This window comes from Danio aesculapii, chromosome 5, assembly GCF_903798145.1.
Source record: "Danio aesculapii chromosome 5, fDanAes4.1, whole genome shotgun sequence".
In the NCBI taxonomy this organism is placed as follows: Eukaryota; Metazoa; Chordata; class Actinopteri; order Cypriniformes; family Danionidae; genus Danio; species Danio aesculapii.
The window spans coordinates 67,933,063-67,945,085 of NC_079439.1; positions in this window are offsets into that span (position 1 = coordinate 67,933,063).

Here is a 12,023-nt window from a genome sequence, read left to right on the forward strand (position 1 = left end):
ACATATTCTCAAAAGCTTCAACCTACAAATAAAAAAGATATATAAAAAACCCTAATGTTTTCTCTTAGTGAGGAAATTACACATCAATGAACAGAGACCTTGTACGGTCTTCTTTTAAAAACATTTAAGAGAATAAAACAAAAACAAGATGTGGGATTTCAGGGTTTGTTTGTTTAGTATAGCAGCATTGATTTGCTCTGATAACATTAATAGCAATTCACAAAAGGAGATATTCATCAAACAACAGTAAATGTGAGGCGTTCATAATAGTGTGGTGCATCTTTGTGCACTTTGTATATTGTTTACGGCCAAATGAAACCCTCAATAAAGGTTTAATTTTTAAAATATACAATATTATTCGTTCATTTTTCTTCAGCTTAGTCCCTTATTTATCAGGGGTCGCCACAGCGGAATGAACCGCCAACTATTCCAGCATATGTTTTACCAGCCTGATCTCACGAGAAAACGTAAGTGTTTTATGTTTTGTCAGTTTACGGGCTAATTCGTACAAATTCAGTTGTACGAAATTGTACGATTTTAAAAAAGAGGCGTGGCACCTAACCCCACCCCTGAACCCCACCGTCTTTGGGGAATGAGCAAATCGTACTAAACTGTGCGAATTAGATCGTATGAATTCGTACGAATTAGCCACTAAATGAAAAAGTTACGAATTGCTGTGAGATTGTGTTGGTTTTACACAGCGGATGCCCTTCCAGCTGCAACCCATTCCTGTTAAACACCCATACACTCTCTCATTCACACACACACTCTTACACTATGGCCAATTTAGTTTATTCAATTCTCCTATAGCACATGTATTTGGATTGTGGGGGAAACCGGAACACCCAGAGGGGAGAATGTGAAAACTCCACACAGAAATGCCAACTGGCCCTGCCGGGACTCAAACCAGTGACCTTCTTGCTGTGAGGTGACTGTGCTAACCACTGAGCCACCACCTCAATATTAAACATACATAAAAAGCAACCATGTGATTTTTTGCATGGGAATTTAGCTGCTTCAGAAATATTGTTAGTGTACTCAACTCCTTGAAGATAACTGGACTGTATGTGCAGCACTTGGATATTAATGATAAACCAAATTTATTTATTGGTGTTTGAGAAATTAAACAGGTTACGGAGTCTTAGGAGAGAACCCCAGACTTCCCTCTCCCCAGACACTTCCTCCAGCTCCTCCAGGGGGATCCTGAAGTGTTCCCAGGGCATCCGAGAGACATAGTCCCTCCAGCGTGTCCTGGGTCTTCCCTGAGGCCTCCTCCCGGTGGGACATGCCTGGAACACCTCCCTAGGTAGGCGTCCAAGAAGCATCCGAAGCAGATGCCCGAGCCACCTCAGCTGACTTCTCTCGATGTGGAGGAGCAGCGGCTCTACTCCGAGCTCCTCCCGGGTGACAGAGCTCCTCACCCTATCTATAAGGGTGCGCCCTGCCACCCTGCGAAGGAAGCTCATTTCGGCTGCTTGTATCCGAGATCTTGTCCTTTTTGTTCCATCCTTCCCTCACTCGTGAACAAAATCCCAAGATACTTGAACTCCTCCTTGTTTTATGGTAATATGATGGTGCTTTTTAAGTGTGATTATGTGATTACTGGACAATTTCCACACAAACAAACATATTCCTAATCAACATAATTAATCATCATTCCAAAAAAACTCAATTGTAAATGATTTATAAGTAGTTTTATTTATTTATTTAATTTAAGTTTATTTTTCATACACTGTTGCCATTTGATTAGTAATTATTCAACATGCCAATTTGGAATGATGTTATTATACACTACCTGACAAAAGTCTTGTCGTCGATCCCAGTTGTAAGAGCAACAAATAATAACTTGACTTCTAGTTGATCATTTGGAAAAGTGGCAGAAGGTAGATTTGTCTGTTGAACTGCACCCCAATCATCACAAACACTGCAGAAGACATATTGGACCCAAGATTCTCACAGAAATCAGTCAAGGTTGGTGAAGGAAAAATCATGGTTTGGGGTTACATTCAGTATCGGGGCGCATGAGAGATCTGCAGAGTGGATGGGAACATCAACAGCCTGAGGTATCAAGACAGTTGTGCTGCCCATTACATTACAAATCACAGGAGAGGGCAAATTCTTCAGCAGGATAGCGCTCCTTCTCATACTTCAGCCTCCACATCAAAGTTCCTGAAAGCAAAGAAGGTCAAGGTGCTCCAGAATTGGCCAGCCCAGTCACCAGACATGAACATTATTGAGCATGTCTGGGCTAATATGAAGGAGGAGGCGTTGAAGATGAATCCAAAGAATCTTGATGAACTCTGGGAGTCCTGCAGGAATGCTTTCTTTGCCATTCCAGATGACTTTATTAATAAGTGATTTGAGTCATTGCAGAGATGTATGGATGCAGTCCTGTGGTATATTCTATACTGTACATTATTCCTGTTAAGTGACAAGACTTTTGTCTAAGCAAAGTCAGACCTTACTGACATAATTAAATCATTAATAATCAAGGCATGATCATATTTTATTTTAGTAAAATAAGCGTAATCTAGAGGCCTTTGCCTTTCATATAAGCCACTTCTGATCCCAAATGATCAACTAGAAGTCAAATTATTATTTGTTGTTCCTAAAACCTGGATAGACAACAAGACTTTTGTCAGGTAGTGTACAATACTACATTTGTTAATTAACAGTTACTCTATTTTGTGATTATGGGATCTAGTCTATCGACTTCTGATGTGAAAAATCCAACTGTGCAAACTTTGAAATTGTAGTAGTTTGAAACAATATAATACATAAGAAATAATATACATATAGCAACAAGTCTGTAAAATAAGAGAAAATGTACTGGCAGTTTAATACCAGGTTTTTGTACTGTAATTTATAACACAAGTACAGACAATACATCACTTCAAACTATTAAAAAGTTCAATAAAAGTAATGGTTTTGAACATTTCAGCATCAAAAGTTGTTGATGGAGAGATTAAAGTCCCATAATGCACTTCAAAGGCATACAAAAAACATAAATAATATACAGAAAAATGCTTATTTACTTAAATTTCTTCCATTGCACATTGCCACAGAACATTTTATGAGGGCGTATTGCAGTAAATTTCCCTACAATATAAAACTGACTGCATCAGGCAATGAAATCCATTTTGTAATCCATTGAAGCCTTGATTGGGAACATTTTCCTTTTTGTTGCACACAACTGAACACTATAAGCCAGGGGTCATTAACTGCTTGCATACATCACTTAGACAGCATAAAAGAGTCATATTACAGCATTCCCAGATGCCTCGGTTATGACAGCGAGGAAAGCCACTGAGATGAGATAAGAGAGCGAGCCGGCCGGTGCCGTATGACAGACAAAGCCTTCAGATAATATTGAGTGACAGCTTCTCACTCTCAAGGCGGCAACTGCTGCTGAGCTCAGATGGACAATAACACCCCCCGAAATATCATACATACGAACTTCTTCACACTTAGGAACATTTGATTATGTGAAGAAGAAGAAGACAACTAAATGTTGGGTAACACTTTAATGTAAGGTGACGTAGTTATTACACCCATATTATTTGGTTGATAAATTCCTAATAATTTTAAACTATTTGGTCAGACCCTGAGATTATTATTTAACACTTAGCAAGCTGTCAGTTCCAACATAGGTTCATTCTGAAAACGTAGCCCTATATACATTTCTGGAGATCATGAATTATGTAGCCAAAGGTATATATGACTGCTTTTCATCTTTAAAACGAACACTATGGGCCGATATGATGCTGTTCCTTTTCGCGCTCACCAGCTGACCACTTACCTCCATGTGGACGGCTTTTCCTCTGTTACCAGTTTGCCCAGTAGCTCCCTGCATACGTCAGCGTACTTGAGACGCAGAGATGAGTTGACTGTGACGATGGGGTTCGAGTCCAGAAAAGAATGGTTCCAGAAAGCAGGTAAGACAAAAACAGAAGGCAAAAAATAAATAAACAAGTAAATAACAGGGTGAGAATGTGGTAAAATCTGAAAACATGGTAAAACTCAGGCTGCCGCGAGGACTTTTCTTTTTCTGGATTACTTTTGAAAACACTGTAGGTTGGGTTTAGGGAAGGCGGTGGGTTCTGGTCAATCGGTGCTTTTGAAAACACTATCGGTTGGGTTTAGGGAAGAGGGAGGATGGGTCGGTCGAGTCTGTCAGACAGCGGCCTCTGGTGGATTTACACGGGAACAGCAGGTGCAAATGGCACTTGCGAGAGAAATTTGAGATCTCAAAAAGCATACACAGCGCCCTCTGGTGCATTCGAGAAAACAAAAACTGCAAAAAACTACTTCCTTGGAAATATTTGGCGCTCTCCAGAAATGTATAGTTATGTTGCTTTATGTATTAATTCTGCTCTTTTTATTTTTGGGAAGTGTTCTGTGTGTTCGTTCTCTCTGAAGGAAGCAACTGAGTTTGGGGTAAGTGTTTGAACGGATTTATACACGTCGTTATCATAATAATAATGACAATAATAATAATAATGGCGGTTAATTCCGCTGTGGTGACCCCAGATTAATAAAGGGACTAAGCTTAAAAGAAAATGAATGAATAATATTAATTAATTTGAGCAGAAAATGGACTATCGGGTTCGTTCGTTTTCCCAAATGTGGCTTAATAAGGGAACTCCTGTTTACGGGTTCATAAAAAACTCAAATATAATATTAAAATAAATATATAGGGCAACACAAACGACAAGAAGAAAAAAAATGTTGGGGAGGGACGTTAAATTAAATAAAAAAAACTGACAACACCTCTGACTCAAATCAGGAAACAGGAAGGTGCGTCACTTTTTAGGATCCCCAATACAATTGCATTGTGGTCTGCGCTATTTGTAGTGTGTTTCTCTATTTGCATGTGTTTTGAGAATTTCAGCATTTTATCAGTTTGTTAGTGCTTTTGTTTTCTTAACTTGGGCCATTTTTGAGCTCTTTCAGCCACCGTACAGTTTGTGACTAGATAATGAGAACATGCAAAACAGCATCAACATTTCTGATGGCTTTGAGCAGAAAATGGATTATCAAGTTTGTCTGTTTTCCAAATGTGGCTTAATAAGGGAACTCCTGCATGTTCACGGGTTCATAAAAAAGTCAAATAAAATCTTAAAATGAATATATAGGGCAACACAAACAACAAGAAGAAAAAAAATGTTGGGGAGGGACGTTAAATTAAATAAAAAAAACTCACCTCTTAGATCTCTGACAACACCTCTGACTCAAATCAGGAAACAGGAAGGTGCGTCACTTTTTAGGATCCCCAACACAATTGCATTGTGGTCTGCGCTATTTGTAGTGTGTTTCTCTATTTGCATGTGTTTTGAGAATTTGAGCATTTTCTCAATTTGTTAGTGCTTTTGTTTTCTTAACTTATGCCATTTTTGAGCTCTCTCAGCCACCGTACAGTTTGTGACTAGATAATGAGAACATGCTAAACAGCATCAACATTTCTGATGGCTTTGAGCAGAAAATGGATTATCAAGTTTGTTTGTTTTCCAAATGTGGCTTAATAAGGGAACTCCTGCATGTTCACGGGTTCATAAAAAAGTCAAATAAAATCTTAAGATGAATATATAGGGCAACACAAACAACAAGAAGAAATAAAATGTTGGGGAGGGACGTTAATATAAATAAAAAAACTCACCTCTCCTACAACAACCACTGACTCAAATCAGGAAACAGGAAGGTACGTCACTTTTTAGGATCCCCAACACATTTGCATTGTGATCTGCGCTGTTTGTAGTGTGTTTCTCTATTTGCATGTTTTTTTGAGAATTTGAGCGTTTTCTCAATTTGTTAGTGCTTTTGTTTTCTTAACTTGGGCCATTTTTGAGCTCTCTCAGCCACCGTACAGTAAGAAATAGATAATGAGAACATGCTAAAAGTGTTTTCTCACTCGCTTTTCTAAAACAGCATCAACACAATGCAAGCTAAGAGAGTGCATATCTCATTTCTGATGGCTTTGAGCAGAAAATGGACTATCAAGTTCGTTCGTTATCCGAATATGGCTTAATAAGGGAACTCCTGCATGCTCAGGGGTTCATAAAAAAGTCAAATATAATATTAAAATAAATATATAGGGCAACACAAACAATCAAAATAAAAATCTAATTGCAAATGTCATATAAAAATGCAACAGTTACTGAAGTAACCCTCGTTCCCTGAAGGGGGGAACAAAAATGCTATGTGGAAAACTTCCACTACGGAGAAATCCCCATTAAAGTTCCACTCCCAATGGGGAACTGTATTTAAAGGGATACTTCACCCAAAACTGAAAACTCAGTCATCATTTACTCACCTTTTACTTGTTCTAAACCTATTTGAGTGTTTTTCTTCTGTTGAACACAAAAGGAGATATTTTGAAGAATGCTGGAAACCTGTAAACATTGACTTCCATGGTATTTGTTTGGGTGATGGTTGCAGTTTTTCAGCTTTCTTTAAAATATCTTTTGTGTTCAACAGAAGAATGAAGAGGTTTAAAGCCAATTGAGGGTGAGTATATAGTGAGTACATTTTCATTTTTGGGTAAACTGCCCCTTTAAATCATCCTCTGTTTCACTGTTAAGCATGGCATGTTTACATGAACAACAATATTCTGGTATTAACAAGATTAAGACAATACTTAATATGTTTGATTACCTTAATCTGGCTAAGGTGATAATCTAAATCAAATTAAGATGTGGAGTATTTCTATTTTAGCCACATTATCAAAGCGCAGTATAGACCTCAATCACACGATTACTGTTGTGTAGGACTTTCTGTGACAGGATTCACACACAGAACAACAGTTTGATGGCAAATAAAACAGTATGCCAATTCCTTGTCACATAACTTCTTATTTTGTTGATGTTTTTGTAGTCGCTGTGACTTTTATGAGAACGTTCTCTGTTCTCAGACACCAAAGACTTGATATCCATTCCTTGTCAAGAAGATTTCCTTTGAAACTGTTTTCTGTGTAATGCAGCAGCTCTAATATAACCGGCTAGCATTGGCATTCATTATATATTTCTGTCACTCATGTTTACTATTTTGAGTTACAAGCAATATTCATTTTCAAAAATTCAGTACTTCACACCTTTATTTAAATGTAGTTGTGCAGTGAGGTGAGTTAAAATATTCTCATTTACCAATTCTACATTTTTGCAAAAAGTAAAGTGCGTTTCTCCAGGTACATTTTGTTGCACATTTCAGATGACAAATCCACTAGAGGGCTGCATTTTTGCAAACCTGAAATACATTACATAGAGTATGTTTTGTTGCACGTTTCAGATACACATCCTTCTTGTACACATCTATGAGAAGACGAGTTTGACAGCCTGATCTCACAGTATTTTACGTTTTGTCAGTTTAGTGGCTAATTCGTACAAATTCGTAGGAGTTCAGTCATACAAAAATGTATGAATTTAAAAAGGAGGCATGGCACCCAACTTAGCCTCTAAACCCAACTGTAATTGGGGGAAATCATACAAATCGTCCAAAATTGTACTAATGAGATCGTACAAATTTATACGAAGTAGCCACTAAATGAAAAAGTTTCGAATTGCAGTGAGATCTTGTTGGATAAATAGGAGAGGCAAATATATATGAAGAGTTCAGATGCAAAAGCCGCTAAACGCCACTTCCACCAAAAATGAGATAATAACATTGAGTGAATGCTTTAGGCACATAGTACGTTCAACAAATATTTTTGCTTCTAATAATCTACATCGCAGAGTAAGCCCATTTGGAAATAACAGTTTGTTGGCAAAAGCCTCTAAACGCCACTTGCCTTAGACAGCAAAAGCCGCTATATCCCACGAACTAATCAGAAGGCGCAGATTGAATCATATGTTTTCAATGTAGCAGCGCGCTGATTCGCCGGCTTTTATGAGGAGACTGTTTTATAACGCTTTCAATTTCGATTTCGAAGAACTGGATGAGCCTGTCCGACTGTCAGTGAATGGCAAATGAAAACATCCCTTACCTCAAAACTCGTGCATTATAAGAAAAAGGAAACACAATGTACAGTCAAAAGTGTCGCATGCATTCATAACGTTTATTTGCGCAGCGGTGCTACTTTGAATGAGTTTGAATGAATTTATTATACATTAAACGGTACTGTGTTTCAAGAAAGACAGAGTTAAGATGCCGTTCTTTTATTCCACATGGATGCTGTGAGGATAAACAAAAGACCAAGACCTTAAGTATGATGAGAATGAATGAATGCAGCTTCTAAAATTCTCTGAGAGGCATCCCCCTTTTGCCCAGTTGGCCTACCTTGTGTTTTATTTGCCAATTTAAGCTATTTTTTACAAGATAAATATAATGTATAAAACTATACATTATTTATGTTACTTCATTACCTATATGTCTGATAAGCTTTTTATATTAATGGACAATACACAGATAGTGACGTTTCACAATGTTTTACACTACATTAATTGAATCTACCAAGCTTGGCTTACAATGTTTGCAGTGTTTACATTGCTCTACTTACATTAAATCTAAATCCCAAATATCAGAAATGAAATAATTAATTTCAGTTTTAATGTTATTGATTTAATGCACTTGACAGATTTAATTCAATCATTTTCCTTCTGCTTTTTCCCTGGTTTACCACAGCGAAATGAACCACGTCACTTACTTGACAGATTTATATGTTTTAATTTCAGGTTTTTGTAATGTGTTTTGTTTGGTAAAATAATTTGTTTTGTGGTATTTATTTAGTTTTGTGCAATGAACTGTATGAAAATAATCCTTTATTTTTTGATTATATTTCCCTGTAAATATTATAAATGTAAAGAACTAAAGTTGTAAGCGTCAAACTGCCTCGTAGCATTCATTTTAGCTAGAAACTAGTCAAATATACCATGTTTAAGTATGTTTTTGCCGTTTCAGTGTAGGCTGATGCACATATTTCAGAATCCGAATCAAATGCAATGTGAACACAAGGTATTTTATTCACTACAATAACAAAAACACAAACAAAAAAGATTTTCGTACCTAGTTTTTGAAGTTTCCCTGCTGAAAAATCCAGCTTAAACCAGCCTAGGCTGGTTGGCTGGTTGACCAGCCTGGTTTTAGAGGGGTTTTGGCCATTTCCAGGCTGGTTTCCAGCCATTTCCAGCCTGGTCTTAGCTGGTCAGGCTGGAAAATGATCAGCTAAATCCAACTAAAACCAGCTTGACCAGCCTGGTTTAAGCTGGACATAGCTGGTTTTAGCTGGTCATTTTCCAGCCTGACGAGCTAAGACCAGGCTGGAAATGGCTGGAAACCAGCCTGGAAATGGCCAAAACCCCTCTAAAACCAGGCTGGTCGACCAGCTAAAACCAGCCAACCAGCCTAGGCTGGTTTAAGCTGTTTTTTTTCAGTAGGGTTCTAGTCCAAATATCTAAAAATTCTCAAATCAAGAAGCATTTTCTAGGAAAGTAAAAATTTTGCCTTGTTTTCAGAAATAACAAATCAAAATTAAGTGTTTTGAAATAATATAATTTTTTTTATCCCATTTGCAGATTTATTTAGTTTGTTTTGGCATCGTGTGGTAGTGCGATCGCCTCACAGCAAGAAGGTTGCTGGTTCAAGCCCCGGCTGGGCCAGTTGGCATTTCTGTGTGGAGTTTGAATGTTCTCCCCATCTTCGCGTGGGTTTTCTCCGGGTGCTCCGGTTTCCCCCACAGTCCAAACACATGCGCTATAGGTGAATTGGATTAACTAGTAGTGGATGTGTGTGAATGAGAGTGTATGGGTGTTTACCAGTGTTGGGTTGCAGCTGGAAGGGCATACGCTGCGTAAAACATACGCTGGATAAGTTGACGGGTCATTCAACTTGCTTGTGTTAAGGAAAAAATTCACTTGATTTTTACATATTTCTGAAAACGAGACAATATTTTTTACTTCATCTATTTTTCATCTCTAGAAAATGGTTCTCGATTTGAGAATTGTTTGATATTTGCACTAGAAACAAGACAAAAAGTCTGAGGGATTGACTCGAGTTATCAGAATATTATTTATTTTATAGTTATAGTGAAAAAAAGGTTTGTGTATCATCTTCATCTTTTAATAACCATGTTGCTTTTAGCACGTATGCTAGCATACAAAAACCCAAGCGAAAGCATTTAATGCCCTGGGAGTGAGAAGGGTTTGTGTGTGAGCTGAAAAATATTGCTGTTATTTTACAGAATGAGTGTGCAGGTTGCGCTCGTGTCTCAGGGGTGAAAACAGAAGGCGTGTGTGTTAGTTTAAGTGTGTGTGTGAGCGTTAGCAAAGAGCCATCTGCGGTAATGGGGTGCAGGTGGAACAACTGCTGGTCAGAGTCGGCAGGAGATACCGAATTTGCAGATGGTTTAAATAAAACAGACAGGAAAAATTGCAACAGAAAATACTTTTAATGTACGCCTCTGTTTTTTCTGAAGCCCTAAAGAACATCGTCATCACGCGAAAGGACACACACACACAGACTGTAATCCTTCTTTGCACATGCTGCAAATTCAGATGAAAACAATGGCTGCGGATCAAAGATGGCAGGAGAAGCGAAGACAGCAAATGAACTGAATATTTCCAGATAAAAAAATACAATCTATAGGATGAAACCTGAATGTAAGACCCTATATTTCCACCTGTTGAATTACAAAAGCGTGCGACCTTTATAAAAGCTCGGTAAATCTGAATTATAGTAATCATGGGCAATATAATAACAGTTCATTCGACTGGCTTTAAGTGCTCTTGAGGTGCAACAAATATCCTTTTGAAAGCAAGTGGAAATTATACCTGAGATGAATGCAGTTCGTTCACCCTAAAATAAGCTAAGCGTTTACTAACCCTCTTTCAGTTCAATTAGAAAAGATGTTGTCACTGTATATATATATAAAAAAACTTAAGTAGGCTACTGACATCATCTGTTGTCATTCATTGTTGATATGTCAAGTAGCCTAATACAATAAGCAGTTTGAATAACTGGTGGATGATAAATGGATGTATTAATTTTACTTAAAGGGATAGTTCACCCAATACCGAAAATTCTGTAATCATTTACTTACCCTTCAGATTCTTTCTTCTGTTGAACACAAAAGAAGATATTTTGAAAAATGCTGGTTCCAGGGACCCATAGACATCAATAGTAAAAAAAAAAAAGATTCTATGGAAGTCAATGGGTCCAGTAACCAGCTTTCTTCAAAATATCTTATTTTATAAGACACCGTGGGGTACGGATCTTCATACCCATCCAAGAAAGGAACTGTCTACTACAGGGGTGTCCACACTCAGTCCTGGAGGGCCATTGTCCTAGAGAGTTTAACTCCAACCCTAATCAAACACACCTGAACCAGCTAATCAAGCTCTTACTAGATATAGAAACTTCCGGGCAGGTGTATTGAAGCAAGTTGGAGCTAAACTCAGCAGGACACTGGCCCTCCAGGACCGAGTTAACACACCCCTGTGCTCTCTTTCCAATATTAATAAACATGCTTTCTTAAAAGAAAGACTATGGCTATCTGATTTGTCTCCGCCCAATAAAACAATTAATTGGGACACAGTGTGGGATAATACATTCCACACTTCCACAAACCCTAATCCCCAGTTTATTCACTTCAAAACTATTCACAGGGCATATTTAAATACACGTATACGACATATCATAGGCCTATCTCCACATCCTTATTGTAAGTTCTGTGAATAAGAGCGTCTAGATACCTTATTACATATAAATTGGAAATGTCTCGAGGTGCAAAAACTTTGGGATTCTGTGCTGGAAATTTTATTTAAAGTTACAAAAATGTGTTTCCCTGCTGAAAAATCCAGCTTAAACCAGCCTAGGCTGGTTGGCTGGTTTTAGCTGGTTGACCAGCCTGGTTTTAGATGGGTTTCAGCCATTTCCAGGCTGGTTTCCAGCCATTTCCAGCCTGGTCTTAGCTGGTCAGGCTGGAAAATGACCAGCGAAATCCAGCTAAAACCAGCTTGACTATGCTGGTCAAGCTGGTTTTAGCTGGTCATTTTCCAGTCTGTAAAATGTTGGTACAGAGGTGGAAAGCCACTCAT